At 30.3% G+C, this 19,703-nt stretch overlaps 1 long non-coding RNA gene and 3 pseudogenes across 3 annotated transcripts; 3 read left to right on the top strand and 1 right to left on the bottom strand.

The window, feature by feature from the left end:
• The first annotated feature begins 230 nt into the window (after positions 1-230).
• LOC147928135 (GDSL esterase/lipase At1g28600 pseudogene) lies at positions 231-1,875 on the top strand (annotated as a pseudogene).
• On the top strand, positions 1,863-4,140 carry LOC104741474 (GDSL esterase/lipase At1g28640-like; annotated as a pseudogene). Its single transcript, XR_015580853.1, has 4 exons — positions 1,863-2,774; positions 2,904-3,121; positions 3,210-3,706; positions 3,788-4,140. The product of XR_015580853.1 is annotated as a GDSL esterase/lipase At1g28640-like (transcript).
• LOC147928134 (GDSL esterase/lipase At1g28640 pseudogene) lies at positions 3,442-4,065 on the top strand (annotated as a pseudogene).
• Positions 4,141-9,481: 5,341 nt separating the features above from the next.
• Positions 9,482-11,093, bottom strand: LOC109128610 (uncharacterized). 2 transcript variants are annotated; one of them, XR_015580855.1, is made up of 3 exons: positions 10,895-11,087; positions 10,639-10,798; positions 9,482-10,235 (listed from the first exon to the last, which is right to left on the bottom strand). It is a non-coding gene; the product is annotated as an uncharacterized LOC109128610 (long non-coding RNA). The 2 variants fall into 2 exon arrangements; XR_015580854.1 differs by having other exon boundaries at positions 9,482-10,798; positions 10,895-11,093.
• Between the last annotated feature and the right edge of the window lie 8,610 nt (positions 11,094-19,703).

The following is a 19,703-nucleotide window of genomic DNA, read 5'->3' as shown; positions in this document are numbered from 1 at the left end:
AAACAGCCATTAAATTTTGAGAATTCCATTTTCCAATAATACTAACATGACTAATGATAGCTAAGCTTGAACCGACGAAATATCATGCACTTCTAAATTGCGTCGTCCTTTAACCACATATTTTCACAGTTATGTATTTTACCAAATGTACTGTTTTGCAGGATTCATGAAGGGGGCTTTAATTAGGCTGCAGGCTGCTTGTTGTGGAATAGGTGGTTTGTACAAACTAAATGTTGATAAGCCATGTGGATCTAGAGGAGTTAGAAATTGTCAAGTGCCTTCGACTATACATGAGATATGAGACGGTATTCATTTCACCGAGGCAGCAAATCGATGGATTGCCTAAGAACTTGCTTAATGGACCGCTTGCGGCTCTTGATATTGACTGGTCCTGCATTTCCTCTTACACGCTCATGAGCTGTTCTACGGACATGCGTTTTTAGGTGCCTTGGATATTATATCTCGAAAGAGATCTCGGATTAGAATATACAATCTTCAAAAATGGAACACTTCGTGAGTGGTATAGATAACAAAGTAGAGATGATGAAATGGGCTTGAAGTTTAACAGTTCCATGCCACACTATTGTTTCGATTTGGTTTGAATATCTATATATATATATATATATATATATATATCCGAATTAAAATATTAAATCAGAATAAAATATTATAATTTTTTGAAAATTTATAGAATTATTACTTTGGAAATAACTTTATATATATATATATATATATTAAAATATATATAAAAACACATAATAAATGTAAATGATTAATTTTAATATCAAAAATCTAGATCCAGATTAGATATCCGTGTATTGAACCACGTTCACGTCACATACCAAAGTATCAAGTTTTTGTGGTTTACAAAGTAGATTGCGTTGTTTATGAGAGAAAAAGAAAGCTTCGTGTAGTCATAATCAGTTATCACTAATCGGTCCATACCCCTCCATTGGCTCTGTATAACCTTTCCAAAACATGATTTGTAAAATAATAAACTAATAAACCAAAACAATAAAAATACTCTTCATGTATAACTCCTAAACATTACATGAATATTGAGGATATTGATAATAAGTTATCAGTGTTCTCTTTCACAGCTGGATTTTTAGGGTTTCTTATGTAATGTTTTTTTTTAATCTTTATGTTTCTTGACCTTCAAGTTATCACTCTCAGACCTTAAGTGGTTTTCTAATTTGTTTTCTCTACACAGCTAAATTTTTGGGGCTTCCTTATGTGCCTCCTTACTTTGGATCTAAAAATGGAAACTTTGAGAAAGGAGTTAATTTTGCTATAGCCTCAGCAACGGAAGCTCTATTTTTGAGGAGAGATCGGGTTTCATATTCCTTACAGCAACATCAGTTTAGGAGTTCAGCTAAAGAGTTTCAAGGAGAGTTTACCAAATCTATGTGGTTCGCCGTCAGGTAGTGAAAAAGATAACTTTTGGAGTGATTATATTGTATTTTCGGTGAACTGATGAGATCACTTGTATATGTTTCTTTTTAAGATTGTAGAGATATATTTGGAAATGCATTAATTCTCATGGGAGAAATTGGAGGGAATGATTATAATTTCCCATTCGTCCAAGGCAAACCTGTTGAGGAAGTCGAAAGGCTGCTTCCGCTGGTAATCAGCACTATTTCTTCTGCAATCATGGTAAACAATTTCAAACCGCTGTAGTACATAGAACACGACCCTTTCATAGGGTGTATCCCATGGCTCAATGAATTTGCCGAGCACCACAACGAACAGCTTAAGACAGAACTCAAACGACTCCAGAATCTATATCCACATGTCAACATCATTTACGCCGACTACTACAACTCCTTATACCGTTTTTTCCAAAAACCAGCTAAATACGGTTTGTTCCCCTAAAACATTATGTCTTTGACTATCAAAGTTTCATTCCTTAATTGACATCTTGTTTGTAGTACATAGAACCGACCTTTGGCTGCTTGCTGTGGAGTCGGAGGTCTTACAACTTCACTATTGGTAAAGTGTGTGGAGACAAAAGAGTTAGCTATTGTCAGAATCCTTCTGAGTAAGTGAATTGGGATGGTTATCATTTAACCGAAGCCACATACCGGAAGATGGCTCCAAGTTTACTCAATGGTCCCTATACAAGTCCTGCTTTCGACTGGTCCTGTCTTGGCTCTGGTTATATGAATAAAGATGATGAGTTAGTACTTGCTCCAGCATTTGCAATAAAGAAGAAGAAATCATCTGGAAGAGTTGCAGAGAATTGGAGGCGTTATAGACGAAGAAGTGGGTAGTCCAATATTGTAGTGGCATTTAAGTGCCACTTAGCCCATATCTAATTATGGACGTTTTTGAAGTTACTTCATTTTCAACAAATAACCAATTTTAGAAAAGAAAAAAAGAAAGAGAGACCATTTTCCCTAATTTACTATTTTCTTGTTGGCATTGCAAATGAGTCCACGGAATCCACCACTGAACATGCTGATCCCATGCTCTCTCTCCGTTATTTAGTAGTCCAAAAAAGGCAACTCTTCCCATGACTTCTCCACTGGAGAAGCTCTTCATCTGACGTTTTCTACTTATCTTGTACTCCACCACAGTTACTGTTACTTCATCAAAATGTCGATGTCGGAGTTACATATCGATCATCAGCTTCTGTGACTCCAGCGCCGACACCAGAAATTATCTCCATCTCTCTGACGTGGATCATCTTCCTCAAGCCACCTTTCTTCCTTATGGCAAAAGCTTCTTCCATCCTCCCTCCGGCCGTCGGAATCTCATCATCGACTTTATCGGTACCTAATTTTCCCTATCTTTCTTACATTTAGGCGAAACCACTGCTTTAGGTCGTTCTTGCTTGAGCAACAAGTTATAAACCCTACTTCTGCATGAGGTTTTGTAATGTCGTTGTACTATTTGGACAGCCGAATTCTTGGGACTGCACTCCGTACCGCCTTACTTCGGAAACCAAAATTTGAGCTTCGATCAAGGGATCAATTTTGCGGTGTATGGAGCAACTGCATCGGTCGTGGGTTTCTTGTGGAAAAAGGAATGAAATCTGATTTCACCAATGGTAGTCCAAGTGTTCAGCTTAACATCTTCAAGCAGATTTTATCTAACCTATGCACCTCGTCTTCTCATGGTTAGTAGAACACTGGCCTTGTTCTCCTCAATATCTATGATGTTGCAATCGAGCTCCCTTGGAACGGTCTTTTTCTTTTTGGGTTCAGATTGCAAAGAGATTCTTGGAGACTCGCTGATACTTATGGGAGAGATTGGAGTGAACGACTTAGTTACCCACTTTTCGAAGGAAAGAGTATCAATGAAATCAAAGAGCTTGTTCCTCTAGTCATCAAAGCTACTTCTTCTGCAATTGTGGTAACATATGTTTACCTGATCCCCCTCAAGATAAAGTCCTACGTGTGTGTTTAATTTTAACAACTTCAACAACCAAACTTCGACATGGGGGGAAAAACATTTTTGGTCCCCGGAAACTTCCCAATCGGATGTTATGCGGCTTATCTTACTCTATTTCAGACCGCATCAGAAGACCATGACCCCCTCACAGGTTTTCTATCATGGCTCAACGAATTGGGAGAGCACCACAACGAACATCTTAAGAGAGAACTCAAAAGACTCCAAGAATTATACCCTCATCATGTCAACATCCTATACGCATATTACTACAACTCTTTGTACCGGTGATACCAAGAACCAGTCAAATATTGTCCGTGCCTTTCTAATTTTTTTTTTTGTCTTTGACCGTCAGTTTGATCTTCTAACCAATGTTTTATATGGTCCATTTTAGGGTTTAAGAACCTACCTTTGGCTGATTGTTGTGGAGTCGGAGGTCAATATAACTTCACTATCGATGAAGAATGTGGACACAGAGGAGTTAGCTATTGTCAAAACCCTTCTGAATATGTGAATTGGGACGATTATCATTTAACCGAAGCCACACACCTGACGATGGCTCAAGGTATACTCAATGGTCCCTATGCAAATCCTGCTTTCAACTGGTCCTGCTTTGGCACTAAATTAGTGGATAAAGAGTGTTCTTCAGCAGTTAAAATTCAAGTTTTGTGAAAAAGGGTATATATAACCTATGTTGTAATAGTGATGATAAGAACAGGTCCCTCATGGCAAGGTTTCGACATAATATATTATTGACTTATGATTCTACTTGATGATGATAGATGCAAACAAACGATAATCTCTAATAATGATAAGGGATCTATAGAATGTCAGGAAAATTATGTCAGAAAAATTAGGTTTAGATTGCTCAAGGTTTGGAGGGAGAAGTTTGACTTTTAAGAAATTCATCGTTTAGAGAAAAAAATCAAATCTACAAAATATTTATACCATTTTTTCCAATATAAAATTAAATTATGTTAGATATTAAATTATTAATTGAGTATTTAGATGATTAGGTAAGATAAATGATTTTCTCCTGCTCTTTTTTAAAGCAGACATTACAAGTCCAACATTATGAGACAAGTCGAAGATATAGGGTTGATGAAGAATATTAAATTATGCAACATTTTGTTTCTTTTTTGTGGTCTAGTCTAAAGACATTTAACGTTAAATAAAAATTTGCTATTACCATATACAGTTTGAGGTAGTTAAGTAGTTTCTTGTATAATTAACTTATCTGATATTGTCAGGCATATACCATTATAATTAACTTTAGACTACCAAAGATTTTTTATAAAATGACACTTTCTAATACCTTGTGTACTAGAACTAATCAATCTAAAAGAAATCTGAAGTTAAGAAAAATTAATTGATGTCAAACTAACCTAACTACACATAAATATATTTACCGTTATCCTGTCTTCTTCATTCTCTTTTTGTTATATCAGTCTTTGTTATTAGATCTCTTGTAGTTCTCAGTTAACAAAAGAGAACGAAGAAGAGGAAAGGGCGGCAAGGGTTTATTTTAAATCAATGTGTACTAGTTAGAAACTAATTTATAAAATTATTTATTAGTTCATAATGACTTAATGTCATTTGTAATCCATAAGATATATTACAAAATTACTGCATAAAATCTGCCACGCATATATATGAATGGATTGAAAACATATTTTTAGTTTTACTAAAAGATAGATCATAGTACATAGTATTGATACATCCTGTTCTTATATCATTTTCTAAATTATTAAATTTTACATGAAATAAATATAAAATAAGAATTTTATATTAAAGTTTACTTCAAATTATTTCATTATGAATATGGAATAGAAAAATTTGATTAATTTGAAGAAAATTTTAAGAAATTTTCAGTAACTTTATAAGACTTTTAAAAGAAAATTTCAATAACTTTATAACACTTTTTAAAGCATGTCTAAGAATTTTGGATTCTTATTCATTTTTTATTCTGGTTTGGTTGAATTTTAATTACTGGGTTTCTTTTATGTTCAGTTTATTTTCTAAGTTAAGCTAAAATGATTTTTAAAGTTGTATATTAAATCTTTTAATGGGCTGCTAACGAGTTAATATAGAAGCACAATGGTAATTTAAAGATTTTAATATGGGATGCATGTATAGATGGTTTACATTACTTTTTTATGAAACGCCAAATTTGCATATAGGCTAGTTTTTGTTTTTGTCTAAAGAATCTCTTACAACGTAGTAATAATAATAATAAAAAAATCTACATAAATCAATCAGTGTTCTATCTTTTTTCTCTAGGATACACCTTTCTAAAAAGAACCGAAAAAAGTTCATACATACATTTGTAGATTTCTTATCCAAGTACACCTAAACAAAAATATATCCCATAAAAATAAAAAAAAGGGAAAGAAAATTGCTTCATGAGAAGTCAAAATTATGAAAAAGGAAAAAAAAAAATCTGATTATCTTGTCTCTATACTTTTCCGTGTTTGACAAAATATCTAAAAAGTGTAACGGTTGCAAAAAAAAAAAAAAAAAAAAAAAAAAAAAAAAAAAAAAAACAGTTAAAGTCTGTAAACAATATGATAGATTTGGGTAGAATCCATTGCAAATAGCACGTGTAACAATCATTGTCTCTCTTTCTTTTTTTTCCTAACATAACCTTCCATGCTTTTTCTATATATATTTTTCATTTTATTTATTTGCTTTACTCTTTTAAAATATATTACCCTCCAATAAAATTTAGTTTTTGAATTGACAACTCACTGTCAATTCACAGTTTTTTTCCATCTTGGGATTGTCTTTAGTCTCAAAATGACATATCTACATAAATAAATTAAATTATGTCGTCGATTTTTTCTGGAAAATACAACTAATTTGTTGAGATTTGTATAATAATAATCAAAGTATTTAGTAATTTTTTATCACGTTAATTTGATACAAAATATTGTATAAACTTATTTAATAATAAAATATTAGTAAAAAGTAATAATTGACAGTTAATATATTGTTTTTTAATTTATAAGTTTTATAATTAACGACACCGCATAACAACAATATAGCAAAATTTAGTTATGCATTATCATTATTTATAAATGTTAACTAGTTTTCACTAGTTCTATAATTTGTGGCGCCGTATAACTATATTTAGTTTATTCATTATAATTATTTTAAAATGTAATTAGTTTTCACTAGTTTTGTAATTTGCGGCGCTGTCACAAAAACTTACATTAACTTTAAACAGTATGTTTACTTAAATTTTAGTGAATTAGATCTTGTTTAAGTTACTAAATTATAAATATTGTAAAAAAAGTCAAAAAAAAAGTTTTTGAAGTATATCTACTAATACCGAGGGTAAATTAATGGAGTTCTGAATAATAACAAAAAAATAAATAGTGTAAATTATAAAAAAGCTGGCAAAATAAAAAAAAAATACAAAACAGTTGTCGTTATGATGATAAAGTAGCTAAGAGCTTCCTCATTGGACATTGGGTATATATATATACCTATATGGTAGGGTTCTCAATATCACCCATACAAACTTCCCTAGTTTTATTATCGCTCACCTTTTTTACTCAAACTCCCTAGTAAGTGTCTCTCATTTTTTTTTCTTTGCAGTTTATCTCTATTGCAATTCAGATCCTACATCAAAGTTTTATTGAATTGTACAAAAGAGACATAGTAGAGATCTGTCTAGATTATGAGTAAATACCATACTGATTTCCAACATATAACCATATTTCTTGTCTTCTTTGATTTTTGTTTTGTTTTCTTTTTATATCAATCCTTAGATTTCATGTGCAGAATCCTAAAAAGTAGATCAATCTATTGCTACTGAAGGTGAGAAAGAAAGAGTTATTTGCTTCTTGCAAACTTTTTTTTTAAAGAAAATTATTGTTTGTGGAGTTATCAGCACATAGATTTATTTAGTTTGATATTTCGTTATTCATATATCAAGATGAAAATGCTCAAGAAAGGTATCAGTATTGTCTATTTGTCTATTTCATTTTTCTTGTATACTGATACTTTAGAGGCCTCAAGCAGTTTTTTTTTTCAAAACTAAGACTAAATTTAAGAAAACAATATTTTAAAGGGAGGAAATGTTTTTCAAAAGGAAAAATGGCTTTTTCAAAGGCAAAAAATAGCTTTCTCCAAGGGGAAAAGAAATACCATTTTCAAATAAAATAATTATATAAGCCACAAGCTAGGCTCTTATTTAACCAGCTTCTGACCAAGGCTGATTCTGCTTGTGTTATATGTGAAATTTATTTTCTATACACACGAGTTACTTTATTTTTTTACTATCAAATAGTTTTAAACCAAAAATATGAACTAAATGAGGGCTGGGCATCCAAGTATTAGAGTCGGTTTCTAGTAGGGACGGATTCGAGTTTTTCAGGCAGGGAATTTTAGATTGTAATAGGGTAAAAGTAAAAATTTGGTTTGGGTTGGATCGGATATAGATTTTTTCAGAATTTCTAAAATCCTGATTAAATTGAAATTTCTCGATTTGGATTCAGTCTAATTTTTTGGTTCGGTTACAGTTCAGATTTTTGATTAGATTTTTTTGCACAAGCCTAAACTAGAGGTTGGCAAGTTAATTTTCTTATGATATCAATTAAAATTAAGATGGTCGAGTAACTATTTTCTTTATTTTTGGTTAAACCAAAGTTATTTGTGTGTGTGTGTGGTTAAATACAATATGGTTCAGTTTGATTTTCTTCTCCTCAATTCATACTCGAATATGATATTTGAATACACTAAGTTTGAACCTGCGGTACACCGCGGGACGATTTTTAATTTTATTATGTTTTTAATATATATATTTTTGATTCTTAATTTTTAAGTCTTAGTTGAAACAATATAATATACTTTTTTCTGTGACGTGTTTGCATATTTTGTAGTTTATATAATAAAAATACAATATAAGAAATAAGTTAAAAGTTTTAGTGTTGGTTTAATAGTTCAAACCCGTCATGCTAGACTTGTCCCACAACTTATCCCACAACGGATTTAAAGATTTTTAACCCCCACAGAAAATTATCCTACGATAGTATATATAAAATATATTTATTTTTATTGAAATATTTAGACCCGCAGTCGCATCTGCCCAACACACTTTAATTTAATTAATAAGTCTACATGTGGAAACTAATTAACATGTGATCCATCGCGGTACAAAACTTTTTTTGTTTAAAACATAACTTATGATTTCAATGTTATACTATATTTTAGAAAATAAAAGATGATCATATATTTTGTTATTTATGTCATTTACGTTTTATATATCCTGAAAACCATTACAATAGAAAAAGTAATGATACTACATTTTCAAAAGTGATAACCAATTAAATTTATTAATTATGTTAAATCCTAGTGCTTTGCAAAACAAAAACACAAATTACATGACCCATTTTTAAAAAGGGGATCTTTTGATCAAGATCCGATTAAGTATAAGATCCAAAATTAAATTAAATGACACTTAAAAAAATGATCTAAGTACAGTATTTTTGGAAACCATATTTTTGACTTATTTCAACACTTATAATACTTTTGGTCTAAGAATGAATCATAATACTTGTTATTTAACAATAGTACTTATAATTTAATTTGTGTATCATAATATTTGTAAGTTTAATTTAAATGCTAATATTTAAATATAGTTTAATTTAGGATCTAAAAAGTAAAACAATTAAATATGATCTAGTCTCAGCCAACAACAATTTACGGTGACATTTGTTACATGTTTTTTTTTTTTTTTTCACTGGATTAATATATTGACTAAGGATTGAAAGGCTTACATGGCTTGTGGAAAGCCTCGGCTTTTGAGAAGCCGCTATCTGTACAATTACCAAAAGACTACACCCAATTCTAACCCCCTTAGATACATGTTATAGACTTATAGTAGTCATGATCTTTACAAAAGAACTAAACGAATATACTGGTTAAAAGGACACTCTTGACACAGAGGATTGAACTGGGGCATGTTATAAGATTAAATATCCTAAGTTACATGTTATAACTATCTAATTTATAAAATTAAATATAATATTTATTATATTTTGTGCTGGGGCAAAAGAAAAATCAGCCGAACAGAGACGTAAAGTCCCGTAAAAGTCACTCCGAATTTGTCTCATATCATCATCACCAATGGTTTATTTGAAAAAAACACAAACTACATGACCCGTTTAAGAAGAAGCGGATGTTCACGCCTCTTCACATAGTGTTGTCTTCTCTTCCATTACCTGAACATATCGTTCTGCAGAAGCCTGCAACTTCTCAATCACAAGCTGGGCTAAGAACGGAGACACGCATAGCTGCTCTCGTCCACTATGTGCCTTCTCTTCCTCTACTTGAACCTGCAACATCTCTATCACAAGCTGAGTTAAGAGCAAAGACACGCAAAGCTACTCTTGTTCACACAATGGTGCCTTCCCATCCTGTAACTGAACATTGCATTTTGCAGAAGTCTGCAGTTTCACAGCCACAAACTGAACTGAGAGACCTGGTTGCGTTTACTCACGAAACAACTCATGCTCCCGCCGTGGAACCTGAGACCTGTCCTGATTTCACCTCCGTAGACAAACCAGCGATAGTCACAACCAGAAAAGCTTCAGCTCCAAGGAGATCACTGCAAGATTGTAGAGCCATTTCACGTTCATATACTTGAGCATACTTAATTGTACAAATAATTACAAAAAAGGGGACTCATATGTTCATATACTTCAGCCCATAAAATTGTAACAATATACTTAGCTGAAATTAGACTAATCTTGCCCATTCTTTTTTTTTTTTTTTTTCTGCTTCAAACATGTCAATAGCATATGAACTGTTTCATAATCGATTTCTCTTTGTCGATCCTGCAATTTAACAAACCAAATTTGCAAATTTATTGGCCAAAAACCTGCAATGTATAACTCAAAAAATCAAAAGCTGCAAATTACTTTACCAAAACCTGCAATTATAAGTCAGAAAATTAATACTCAAACCAAAATCTGAAAATTCATTCACCAAAACATTCGATATATAACTTAGAAAACCAACTCCTGCAATTTCTCAAAGTAATTAGCTTTGTAGACTTGTCTGTTGGGTTTCTTATAGTTCTCTGTCATGAACTCCAAGCAATATCATATCTTTAACCAACTAAATCTTCAAGAAGCAGAAATAACACCATAGACCCTCTGAGTTAAACATCCAATTAGTCGTTCTACAAGACAGAAAAGGAACACGACCACAAAAAAACCAAGTAATTGCTGACCTGACCTAATTTTAAAGCCGGTCTGAGATAAGTTCATCATCATAAGATGTTTGGTTTATTTACCAACTATTGGATCTTGGTTTCAACATCGTACAGTTGTTTTTTCTGCAGGTCTAATTGCTGGACCAGTTTCTAATTCTGAAGCTGTCGAACGGCGGCATCAACCTGAAAAAAGAAACACATTCTTACTGTCTTGCATAATCCTTATTTGCATCATTCTCACACTTCAACTATACACAAAACATTCGCACAACAGCTTACATAATCTCCAGAAGCTAGCTTATTTTCCTTGAAATCCAAATTCAATTTCTTCCATTTAGCTTCGGGGATATCTTCTTCTTCTTCATCATCGGAGACATCTTCTTCTTCCTCCTCTTCTTTTCTTCTGTGGGCGGCGATCGAGAGAGGAGATAAACAAATAATAATATTAGGTCAAATTTACTCAATTTAGAAGAAAAAAGGAACAGGAGATAAAACGCGCGGATTTTATACAAAACGGGTCGAGTAATCGATTTTGTTTTTTTTCTGACCATTTTATCCGTTTCAATTTGAATAAAGCTATTCCTTCTTATAAAATTGAGTGGCAATTTGAGTAAATATAATAAGGATTTTGGACATTTATCCAAACGTACACCTCTTTTAATAGTATTATTATTATTATGATTAAGATATAAGTAGCCAGGATGATATCGATCGGTATACAATAAATGATTTCTCATGTTAGAATTTATATGGGACGAACTGTTGTACTTGTCTAGCTAGCTAGTTTACTCAAAGGGAAGCCAAACATGTTTGCTAATTCAATTTATGATTACCTCAGGTATCTTCCAGTTAAACAAGTCAATATGCTTGATGATCAAAGGTTGCCATTTAGTCCTTCGTGGTTCCCCCGTCATCGGAACCATTTCCTCAATCAATGGTATACCTTTTTTTTTTTTTGTCGTGCTTCAAGTTTTATATAAAACTCTATTGTGTGATATGTCTATATTGATGAATAAACTTAAGTGTTGCCTTTGTGAAATATAGAGGAGCTTAGGCAAGTCCCTACAATGGTAGAAACTGAGAACATGGACGAAGTATTTGCTGGATTATTGCCCGTTCCAGCAATAAGCGAGGCTACTCCCACAACGAGTACACAACCAAGTCTAGTCCCATTGCCAGAGTCATTAACAATACCACAATATCCACCTGACGTGGTATGTTACCTACTCTTACACATTTTATAGAACATTTAATCATTATACCAAAAAGCCTTCCAAAAAAAAAAAAATCATGAAAACATATTTTACTAATTAAATTCGTTTTCATATATAAGCAGGAGCCACTATGCATTGCTTCTGGATATTTACAACACTCCGATCAGCAAGATTTATTGAATCCAAACTTGCTCAATTCCTTTCAAGAGCCAGATGAGTGTACAATAGTAAATTATATATTTCACTTTTTTTGGTTATCAGGTTTCAAGAGCCAGATCTCTTGTAGTTCTTAGTAAACAAAAGAGAACGAAGAAGAGGAAAGGGCGGCAAGGTTTTATAAAACTATTTATTAGTTCATAATGAATTAATGTCATTTGTAATCCATAAGAAATATTACAAAATTACTGCATAAAAGCTTCCAAGCATATATATGAATGGATTGAAAACATTTATTTAGTTTTACTAAAAGATAGAATATAGTACACAGTATTGATACATCCTGTTCTTATATCATATTCTAAATTATTAAATTTTACATGAAATAAATATAAAATAAGAATTTTATATTAAAGTTTACTTCAATTTATTTCATTATGAATATAAAATAGAAAATCGATTAATTTGAAGAAACTTTTAAGAAATTTTCAATAATTTTATAAGACTTTTAAAAGAAAAATTTCAGTAACTTTATAAGACTTTTTAAAGCATTCTCTAAGAATTTTGGGTTCTTATTCAGTTTTGATTCTGGGTTTGGTTGAATGTTAATTATTGGGTTTCATTTATGTTCAGTTTATTTTCCAAGTTAAGCTAAAATGATTTTTAAAGTTGTATATTAAATCTACTAGAAACCCTAAAAAGCTGGAAACCCTAAAAAGATAGGTCCTTTACCATAACTCAAAAAAAAAAACTGTCTTCTCTTGAATTTATAGTTTTATAAATTTTAATAATTCTTTTATCATGTTCTCAAATTTATATTTGTATTCCGATCTTGCTGTTTTTTATGATTCATCGACTAATCCTTTTTATTTTCCTGTTCGTATAGTGGTTTCTTGGAAAACAAGATCCACAAATCATAAAGCTTTGGTTGTTGTTGGTTCATCTTTTAAAAAAAGTATAATATTGTTCTTTTCTGGTTGATGTTTTACATTAAATTTTTGGGAAATTACCTATAATAATACATAAAAGTTGCCTTATTACCATAATATTACGTTTGAAATCAGTCTTACAGTAATAATACATAAAAGTTTGAACATTACTTGGAAACCAGTATTTGTGTGTTTATTTACGGTTTGTGCCATTTTCTAGTTAAATTTGGTTGGAAAAAAGACCAGATTAATTCTTTCTAATTGATTCATCTTTTTCCACAAAATCATAGCATCCAAACATAAGAAACCATATTCTTGTTACAGATCTAGATGTGATTTTTTTTTTTTTAATCCGAAGAACTTATATCTGCTTAAATTGATTCATTAGGTGTTTTTGGAGAAATTTGTTCAATGACTAGATTTTGGTTTATTATTTTTCCGTTATTTTTTTCCCCTATTTCTTTAATTACCTTGAAAGATATAATCTTCATCAGAATTTTTTTTTTTCCTTTTTTCGTATATGTTTGTTTTCAGCCTTATCAAATCTCCAGAAACGAAACAAAAACCTCAATTTTAATCACTAGCCCAAACTTGTTTTTCTTCTCTACTTTGGAATCCATAAAAAAAGCCAAAAGCGCATTGAAGCATGAAGGCCTACCGGAGAAGCAAAAAAGCGGTCACATTTTCCGGCTAAATGGACAGATCGACCGGTGAAAGCTCCGATTTTCTACAGTTTCTACTTTGGTAACCATTGCATGTTTTAAAGTTTCGAGTTTAATGAAATGCTGAACAATCGAATTCATGTAAAATGTCTTTTTAGGACGGTGATGTGTTATGGATCTCGATCGGTTGAGTTCGTTTTTTTTTATGTAGCTCTATTTTGCATAAAGAGATATAATTTGGGAGAGATTTTGACCTAATCTCTGCTTCTTGAGTAATTGTAAGACCGCAAAGTCTTAATACTCAACGACTTTATATATGTAAATTCGGCTCTTTTGTTTTTAGCTAGACCTGTTTGTTGTGTTGCCAAGTTGAATTTTAGAATACTCAACAACTCTGTTTTGTGTTTAATTTTTTCTTTGTTTCTGAAACATTTTTTGGCAAGTGTGAATCTGGGTTTTCAATTCACGTGGTAATATAAAACTAGATTAAAACCAGTGCTTATTTATATTGTAATTTTTATATAAAATATAATTTATGTGATTGTTTTTAAAAGTTTTTTTGTATAAAACATTAACAATAAAATCATATGCTAAATATGATGGGTTGAAAAAAGATACATATTTTGTAAGTTTTATATTGTTAATGATTCTAGATAAGTATCCGTAATATAACACTGGTTAAATTTTATTTTATACAAAATTTTGTATATTTTCGATTTTAAAATAAAATTTTAATATGTTGTATTAGATTATATATGTGAAGTTATTTCAACAATTTATATTTCATCATGACTTGAATGTCATTATAAGACATAATATTGTAAATTTGAATTTACAATATTTAAATTTTGACCCGTTACTCAGTAAAATTTTTAATTCAATATATATTATTTCTAAAGAATAATATTACTAAAGCTTGAATATTTTATAGATTGAACAATTTATATTTGTTTTTAAAAATTCAACTTATGGTATATCCGAAAATAAAACTATTTTTTAATTATAATAAATAATATGATAATTTATTTGTTTCACAAAATAAACTCATATATAAAAATGAGAGGTGAAGTATAATGATAATTAACAAATTAATATATTAAGTTAGATATCAAAAGATTTTATTTGATGAATAATTTAATAAAGAAAATTAATATGGTAAGTTATATGATATTATTCTTTAGAATATTCTCTTTAAGATTTTCGGTATAACCTATTTGTAACCAATTAATCTATCATTAATGTATAACCTATTTGTAACCAACTTATTAAAATTATATAGTCTACAAAACAATGTTGTGTACTTCCGTTTTATTATAAAGGGGATTTTGATCGATGATGGAAAACAACAGAGAAAGGAGAATAGCTCTCACTGCATCTGGTGCGGCTTCTGGGATTGCATCAGGTATTATCCAGAACTACCTCTTCTTTAACAGTTTATGCACCTCCTTTACTGTTATCTATGTCGTATTGGATTATCAATGCACGGAACAGCAACATAGATCCTTCACTTTAGTATGTAGCTACTTAGAATTAGCTTAAACTGCTGAATTTAATCTATAAATGTCCATACTAGGTTCCTGATATCTTTCTAGCTTATGCAATCTTTATGGCCGCTCTATTCTTTTCGCTCACTCTTGGTTCTAGAAATGTGTATGTACAATACAGCCTACCAATGTGCCTATGAATTCTTTAGGTTCTAGTACTAGACAAAGCATCTTGCTGGGACTAATTACTGAAAACTAGTTTATTTATGGCTATTTTGAAGTATGGTTCGTGGGTAATGGTGTCGCCTTCCTTTTGATTAGCTGAAGAAGCTTGTTGAGATTATTGGTTTTTACTAACCCCGATGGGTAAAGGTTCATTACTGGACACACACGAGCTCTCGTCAACGGTGTTCATTTCGCTTGCTATCGGTAAATGAGACTTCGCTTTGGTGGGTGGAGATCGACTTAATTAATTGGCTTCTTAAGAAGTTAGAGCTGAATTTTATTTGTCATATTTAGTTGATGCATTTATCAATGTTTTTTTTATGTTACGTGATTTTAAACTTCACATATTTATTTGGAGATGTGTGGTTTACTCTATCTTTATCAGAAAAGGGATCAAAGGATGGAGAAATAGTAGAGATGTTTGAGAGAAGAAGTGGGTGAGCTTAATGAAGTAATAGATGGGAAATAATATCTACTTAGAAGCTATAAGGAGTAGAAGATGGAGTCTTTGCAGAAGATAAAAGAATTGCAACAGAGACGGAGGGACTGAGATTTGTTTGGTTGTAATTAATAAAATTTTTGGGTAAATGTGAGGTTTTATGTACAACTAGATCACTTAGGTACAACTGAGAAATTTCAGTATAACTTGAACTATTTGGTGCAACTATAGAGCTATTAAAATAAATGTAGATATAGATCATGTGAAAACGAAAAATAAATAAATTTTTGGCGGCGGGATATTCATTTAAAATCATCACACATGTGGTAAAATGAACCAAAGACAACAGAATATTAGTAAAAAATTATTTGGTATACACATAATAATACATAGTTGTCCAGTTGTACTCTCATATTCATAGTTGAACTTTTGCATTTTTTCGTATTTCCAGGTGGACTACAATATAAATTATTAATTAGCAGTTGGCCACAAGATTTATCACTATTAATTAGCATATACAAAGTTTTCATAACACAATGTTCATAAAAACTTGGGTTTCACCTCTTTTGCTTCATTTGAGGTGATCACTTGCTAAGTCTTCCTTATACTATAAAGAGTGTTTTATGTGAAAACGATAGTATATATTAGAAAGTGATAAATTCTTGTATTGTTGATTAAACATGGTTCTTTAATAGTTCAATATGTAAAGAAATTCTTATAAACCTTAATTATCATTTTCATATTTTAAATAGAAATGCAAATCTAAATATATATTTAGTTGTACCTAGTTGAACTGAGTAATACAATTTGACAAATACTATTTATGTTATCTAAATATTACCCTCTATAGATAAAATGTAAATTTGTGTGGTTATTATTCATTACCTCTCGGAAATATAATAAATAAATAAACAATTACGAATTACATAGGTTGTTCTAGTAACATCTCTTACTTGTTTTAGTAACATCTCTTACTTGTTCCATTTCCGATGAACAACAACGACAATATTAGCTAGCGTTGCAGAAGAAGATATGTTGAAGATGACTACAAAATTACAATAATATCTTTCATGAAAACGGATTTATGGACGTACACTAAGCAAAAGAATGTTATGTGCGTACACTAATCTCAATAACGTTATGTACGTACACCAAACTGCAACATACATTAAACAAAAGAACGTTATGTACGTACACCCAACAATATCTCTACCATATTTTATAAGTCTACCGCTACATTTTTATAAATCTGTCAGAGGAATCTATTAACTATATAAGTATACCAAAACAATTTATTAGCATCTTAAGTCTGTCAATTATATCTATTGCAATGGTTAATAAGTCTATCAAAAATATCTGCGCTACCAATAAAATCTATCTAAAAACTCGCCCAATTAATAAGTCTATTATCAAACACAATTAATCTACCAAGTTAATCTACCAAGAACATAAATCTACCTAATTAATCTACTTTTCACATAAGTGTATCATCACTACAACTAAATCTTCCATTTTAATCTATCGTACACCTACAGTCTACCAACTTAATATACCAACTTTCTCTACCATTTTTATGTACCCGATTTGTATACCATCAAACCAACGATAGACTTTCTCCCACTTTCCAATGTTTTTTTTTCCTTAATGGTATTTTCTGTAATTGCATTTTTCCTAACACTAGTTTTAGGGGTACAAATGGTACATAATTAGTTATTATAGTAATTATCAACCTTTTTGTACTACTCTAGTAATAAGAAAACAATTTAGTAATATTATAGTAACTCTCCCTAAATTCTTTTGTCATGTTCTCAAATTTATATTTGTATTCCGATTTTGTGTACAGGAAATATTTTTTTAACGGAAAGTTAAGATAAATAGACACAACTGTAAATTCAATATTAAGTTGTATAAAATTTCTCTATTGCTATAATCATTTCTAAAATTTTAGTTAGATTATAGAATATATTCAATTATCTAGACTCAACATAAAATGGAAAAATTGTTTTAACGAACTTGTTAGTTAGTGATGAAGAGACAAATATAAAGAGAGTTCAAAAAACATGACTATTTAAATAGACACACCTATTAAAATGAAAAGTTGTGATGAAAAAATATAAATAAAATATAGTGAAAAGACACAACTCTACAATGAACAGATACAACCGTTTGAATTTTAAAAAAAACAAATAAAATTTTTTTTTTTTACGAAAAGGACGAAAAATTGCAATTGTTGTGTGTGCACTTGATTATACCTAAAAACTCATATAAATTGCTTTTAAATAGAAGACATCTTGATTACCATATTCAAAAGTCAAATCCAAAAACTTATTATATAATCCATTTAACTCTTCGAAAAAGACTCTAGGTATAAAATTAGCTAAAAGTTGTAAATTAGATTCATCATTCCAAAAATCTTTTGTTAAATCAAGAATTGGAGGAATCTATTCACTTTTAAAAGAATGAATGCTAGAGAATAATTTAGAGAGCTGTAAAAACCGTTGAGATTGAAATTTTATATTATTTGGTGTCATGGCAAAAAAAATGAAAACAGTTCAAACAGACAAATATATATAGATTTCAAAAGATACGAATATTCGAATAGACACAACTCTACAATGAACAGTTGCAACCTTACAAAAAAACCGTTACAATGAACAATCGCAACTTTGTATAAAACACACAATTTAATTTTTTTTACAGATTTTTTTGAAAAATTATCCAAAAAGTACGATTGACAAAACACAACTTTGCTGGCATTTATTCGGATTGCTATAATATATAGGTATTTTCATTATTTTTTTTATATAAAATTAACTAAAAGTTGTAAATTATATTCATCATTCCAAAAATCATTTGTTAGATAAGGAATTAGAGGAATTTTTTACTTTTAAAAGAATGAATGCTAGAGAATAATCTAGAGATCTGTAAAAACCGTTGAGGTTGAAAATTTATATTATTTTATGTCATGGCAAAAAAAATATAAACAGTTCAAACAGACAAATATATAGATTTCAAAAGATATGAATATTCGAATAGGCACAGCTCTATGTCTCTACAATGAGCTATTGCAACTTTACAAAAAAACCGTTACAATGAACAATCACAACTTTTTGTTAAACACATAATTTAAATTTTCTACAGATTTTTTGGAAGATCCAAAAGGTACGATTGAAAAACACAATCTTTGGTGGCATTTATTCGGATTGATACCATATTGAAAAGTCAAATCTAAAAACTCACTATGTAATTCATCTAACTCTTGAAAAAACACTATAGGTATTCTCATTAAACTTTTATATTTAAAACTAACTAAAAAATGTAAATTAGATTCATCATTCCAAAAATCTTTTGTTAAATCGAGAATTTCTTGACTTTTAAAAGAATGAATGCTAGAAAATAATTTAGAAAAATATATAAACCGTTGAGATTGAAAATTTAGTTGATTTTGTGTCATGACAAAAAAAAATGAAAACAGTTCAAACAGACAAATATATATAGATTTCAAAAGGTATGAATGTTCTAATCAACACAACTTTACAGTGAACAGTTGTAACTTTACATAAATAACCGTTTCAATGATCCATCACGACTTTTCAAAAAATATCCAAAAAGTACGATTGAAAAAACACAACTGTTGGTCGCATTTATTCGGATTGTTATTATTATATAGATTAATGTACTGCTAACGGGTTAATATAGAAGCACAATGGTAACTTAAAGATTTTAATATGGGCTGAATGTATAGATGGTTTACATTATTTTTTTATGAAACGCCAAATTTGTATATAGGCTAGTTTTTGTTTGTGTCTAAAGAATATCTTACAACATAGTAATAATAATAATAAAAAAAATCTACATAAACCAGTGTTCTACCATTTTTCTTTAAGATTCACCTTTCTAAAAAGAAAAGAAAAAAAGCTCATACATTTGTAAATTTCTTATCCCATAAAAATAAAATAAAGGGAAAGAAAATAGCTTC

Source organism: Camelina sativa, chromosome 14 (genome assembly GCF_030686135.1).
Source record: "Camelina sativa cultivar CO46 ecotype springtype chromosome 14, ASM3068613v1".
NCBI classification, from domain to species: domain Eukaryota; kingdom Viridiplantae; phylum Streptophyta; class Magnoliopsida; order Brassicales; family Brassicaceae; genus Camelina; species Camelina sativa.
The sequence above is the reverse complement of the archived record's forward strand: the minus strand, read 5'-3'. Positions and strand labels throughout refer to the sequence as shown.